Raw genomic sequence first — 5,459 nt, 5'->3', positions numbered from 1 at the left:
CTCGGCAGCGGGAGGGGCAGCTAGCGGGACGCGCCCAACTAGCCGCCGACAGAGGGAGGGGAGGGAAAGAAGGAAGAGAAGAAGAGAAAGCATGCGAGCGGACGTGAACTCCTGCCTGCTTCTTCGTGATAGCTTTCCTTAGTTATACACAAAAGTCAGGGAAGAAGCTGAGGAGGATTCTTCATAAGCGAGATTTTGGAGAAAACTCTATTCTGGCCCACCCCTATAGTGCGTAGTGGTACGATCCGCCGCGGGTGTCGGGGCTGTATCCCCGCCCCCAAGAGGAGTAGTTTGGCGCATGCGCGGAGTCTCCCTCAGCGGCTGCGGCGGGAGTGGGCATGGGGAGCCCCGCGCTCGGGCCGCAGCGGGCCCGGGCCCTGCGGAGCACCGGGACCACGGCGAAGCCCCTCAGGCACCCCCAGCACCGGCCGAGGCCGCGGGCGCTTCGTACCCTGCCGCGCTGGGGCCCGAACCTCAGCCTCACGGGGCGGCTGCAGATGCTCGGCCGGCTGCGGCGTCGCGTCCTGTCCCCTCCCCAAGTGAAAGAGTCTACTCCTATTCACAACAAAACTGGTTTCTGTTTTGTTTGCTTTTGTTTTTTTTTTGTTTTTGTTTTTTTTGTTGTTGTTGTTTATTTATTTTCAGCACTGCCGTCTGTCAGTACTCAGCCCTAGTAGCAAGTGTTGCCCCTCAGTATCCCTGTTCTAGAGGAAGTTGAAAGCATGCTTCACGTAGCAGTTCTCCCAAAACATCAAGGCATGCCACACAAGAAGCATTTAATATCTGAATAATTTGTCTTCAAGATCTATCAGCCGTTTTCTCTGCTTGCTTCAGCTCAGGCACAAACTCAGGAAGGAGAACCATGACTCCGTTCATGCTTAGCCAGCTTGCTTGTATTTGCATTTACACGGGAGTCAACACTTGTGAGGCCTGATAAGCTGAGTCTGGGGATACACATCAGTTACACTAAACTTTACTGTTTCTTCAGCTGACACCGAAGGCCTATATTTAGAGACTTCCACTCATACAAGGCTTGACCAAGATTTGTTGATATGCTGGAGTTTTTAAAAGTGCCTAAAACCCCCTGGTTATTGCCATATGTACTTCTCCATTGGACAACAAGGCATTTGTATAACCTATGTCACACAACAAAACCACAGGTTTGGTCTTTGTTCCCAGGGTTGAATTGCTTTCACTCCTAGAGGTACCTCATAGGAGTCTGGGTCCTTGTAACTGATATTAAAAAAAAAATTATATTTTTAGAGACAGATAACTGTAAAATAAGTTTGTTAAGCACATGTACGCACAAAGGATAGCCTTAGGGCATCCTGAATTTCCCCCCACCTCTTCACCTTTTAACAAAAGGATACCATATTATGATGTAGTCAGGGAGTATAGCATTTTTAAATAGTTTTTTCATATTCCATTTGGAAATTTCTCTCTTAGAAATAACATACAAAATTGATTTCTACACCTTATAATACAGCTGATGCTTGTTTCTTGGCGCAAAGTGCAGCGAAATATCTGCATAACACTGTAAGAGGCACGACATTATCCACTTACCAATAAATTCCTTTTTATCTTGGCCTTAGTGCTGCCACTATTTGAACAGACTTAGACTGGACTCTAGAAGCTCCATTATTTTGTATTGGCTAATCACTGCATTATATGCTTCTTTGACCATTGAAATTCCATGTGTTTATGAAGTTACTCAACATTTTGTAGTTGCCTGATAATTATTTCTATGAAAACAGTACAATAACACATCAGCTGGCTCAATATCAGAATACTTTTATTGCACCATATAGGGAATTCAATAAAAGCAGTGATGTATCGTTGAAATTTTTATTAGGGACTCCATGTAAGGGAAAAAAGTTAATAATTTAAAATAGTTTCAAATGGATACGCAACCTCATATAGGAATAACATTTTGGTTTAAATGCGCTAAATCAAGAGAAAGTATGTTGCTTTCAGGGCAAAAATGACTATTCCTGGTCTTCTAATATCGAATTCAGGCAATTGCAGCTCTCATTTAGAGAAACTCCTCAAATACCAACTCATACCTGAATTGAGCAAGCATCAATAAGCATACAAAATTATCCTTTAGTCAAAGGGGTAAGAATTCCTTCACTGAATTCACAGTAACTCAGTATGACAGTAAGGACACCATTACATGTAAAGGTCAGTAAAGCTTAAATACCAAGTTTCACAGGTTGTGTATATGAGGGTGATTTCCTAGACCAGTCCCCCTTCTGGAAATGCGGGTTTTGCAGATGTCTTCAAAGCTGCTTGTTAAGGGAACAGCACAGCAGCTGTGCTACACAAAAGGTAATGGTACAGGAGAAACTCTGGAGCATCACTTGCTGGGGTAAACAGGAATGAACACCAGCCAGGCAGGCACAGGACCATTATGGAATAGGCTACATAACAAAGTATCCCTGGGAAAGGCTGCTGTTCCTTTCACTATGTTGCAACATGCAGACACTTTATAACGTAATGATGATATTTTTTTATACCTTCCTGTAATTGCTTGTTTCTGTTACTGGGTGAATGCTAGCTTTATTTCACCCTTTCCCTGCCTCATTATATTAACATTAGCTTGCTCTTTCACACTGAATTTATGTTATGCCTTAGATAGTAGGGTTTTTTTTGGGAAGGGACATAAAGCAGCAATAAGGATCTTTTAAACAGAAGAATGGCTTCCATCTTCAACATATACATCTAGCACTGCAATAGAAGGTATTGCTGTTTCTTACATATTAATCCTAAATGACATCTACTTTAAAAACTCACAAAATTATTATGCAAATAATGAACAAGAAGTTCTCTATAGGCAAAAGTTCATCCCTTAACTGTTCTTATCAAAAAGCAATCTATAATTCTGAAATCCCTTCACTCTCCCTAACCCCATTCCCCCAAAGGTATTTTAAAAACAGAGCTTAAATGGAGGATCTAGAGTACCTATTTTTTTTTTCTGAACAGCTGCCATAGAAAAGTGGCATTATCTTGCACACCACAGAAATGATGAACAATTCACCTTCTTTCTCTCTCCTTACATAATTTAAAAGCAGAATGATACAGCTAGAAAGCTTGCCATCACCTAGCTTATTGCTTATCCAGACTGCTCAAGCCCATGCACACATGCAGGTATAGCCACCTAATTCTCTCTAACAGATCTCAATGACCAATGGAATTAACAGGGAAAAAAATTTAAAATAAAATTGCATCAAAACAGAAAAATGAAATCCATAACAAAGAAAGAAGAAACCCCAAATAACCAACCAAAATTAAAATCAACCACAAAGCCTCTAAGAAGCAACACAGCTTCTCTTTAAAAAGCAAAGAAAATTGTTCACCTAAGAATTGATGAATCTCTGCCTTAGCAAAGGCCAGAAAGGGTCTTTAAGATTACTTTATTCTAGACCATACACTCAAAAAAGAAAAAAAAAAAAAAACAACAAAAAACCAAACAAAAAAATCAAACAACCAGAAAACCAAAACTAACAACTTAGAGAAACTGAATATATTTGCAAATTCTTAAGGGTGTAAGAGTTACATCTTACACCATTAAGCACAACTCAGCATACCCCACCCACCTCCCTTGCTCCTAACCATATTCCTTTCTCCTCCCATCCTCTTTTTGTCTGTGAAAGCAGCATTTTCAAGTGATACCTATTAGCAGCATTCACAGCTGCAAGCTTGTAATCACACACACATAAATTTAAGGAGAAAAATCACAGACAATGCTATTGACTTGTTGTGTTCATGCTGTCGATAGACCTTACATAAGCTCTGGAAAGCATAAGAGTAAATAAGGTTTTGGAGTCACTTTCCTGAGAAGAAAACATAGTTTTCATCATGCAGATACCTTGCTAATGAAGACACTTTGTGCAGAATGTCAAAATCATTGAAGAAAACATAGATAAAGAGAACTAAATAGAAAATTAACTGTGAGGTTCATATTTGCTCAGATTCAGATTGCTTATTTGTGCAATAAGCACTGACAGTATTGCTATCCACTAACTGCTTTTGAATTTCAAGAGGATAGGCTGCTGAATATTCTTTCTTAATTGCTGCTGGAAAGTGCTAAGACTAATAGTGGTTTTGGTTTAGTGCTATACAATGGTCTGGGAGCTGGGGGAACTTGCCCTCCTCCCAAATGCTCATGTTGATAGTAATGGAAATGACTTCATTTTAATTAATAGCAGGCCAGCATATTCTCTTACATGCCTATCATTTTTCTGTGCAGTGTCTTCATGCCTATGTCATGTGTGTAAGTATAATTCATCTGTTTCATGTTGTGCCTGGGACAGATGTACCCACTCACTGGATGTCTCCTGCAATTGCCTGAAACTGGTTCCCTCTGCAGTTCTGTGCCTGGTAGTTTGATAGCCAGGGAAACTCTGTCTTCAGTGCGCAGCACAAAAATGCAAATGCAGGTTTTATTGAAAGTGGCATAGTTCAATAGTTCTAATGCTTGTCTTTAAATAAATGGCTAGAAACATCAATATTCAAATATTTTCTTTTAGAATCTTACCTTTTAAAGAGTTGTTAGGAGGAGGAAGGTGGATTAGAAGAAAACTGAAGTGGTAGGTTATAGTATAATGAGAGCAAAGTAATTAACTTTTCTTATTTGTATTGAAGGTTTTAACAGACCTAAGGAAAATGGTACACATTCACCTGTAGAAGAACTTAGATATCTCACACTATCTTTTTTTAGTTTAAATACCATTTATTGGTGACTACTAAAATGCCTGGTATATAGACTTTTTCAGTGGTCATTGTTTGCCAAGAGAGATCAATTTAAATAATTCTTGCTTTCAGTGGGAAAACTGAATTATATCCTCTGTATCTGGTAATGTCTGAAGAAAGACATATATTTTTTTAAGAAAAATCCAACAGATATTTATGACATTCAAAATGACAGATTATAAAAGTCACCATCCTTTATAATATATTTCCCACAGACACAGACCTGCATGTCAAGCACAGTGCTTGTAACTTACTCTGCTTTTCTTGGTTGTATTCTATCTACTTCTAAGCTAAATATTGAAGTTGAGTTGAAGACAAAAAGTAGCAGATGGGCCTTCTCAATCTATAAATTAGTATGTACTAGTATGCTTGCAAATTGCTTGGGTTAAATATTTTTGTTCTTAGCAACAGTAGAATTTACAGAAACCTGTATGGACATAGGTAAGGGTTTGTTTTCAGTATGTTGTGGGAAACTTATGTCATGCTAGTGGAAAAGAGTCTGCTGGTAGGGAGTCCCCAAATGAGGAGTAGGAAACAGTCTGCTGGTAGGAAGTCCCCAGATGAGGACCATTACAGGACATGGATAAGCATGGTGAAGAGTATCAGTTCTCCAACAAATCCTGAAGAGTGTGTCTTGAACTGGCATAACTATAAATCACTTCCTTGTTTCTTCCGTGTCTCAGCAGCTGAGCAGGTCACAGCTGATA

Source organism: Melospiza georgiana, chromosome 3, assembly GCF_028018845.1.
Source record: "Melospiza georgiana isolate bMelGeo1 chromosome 3, bMelGeo1.pri, whole genome shotgun sequence".
Taxonomy (NCBI): domain Eukaryota; kingdom Metazoa; phylum Chordata; class Aves; order Passeriformes; family Passerellidae; genus Melospiza; species Melospiza georgiana.
Note: the sequence above shows the minus strand (reverse complement) of the source record.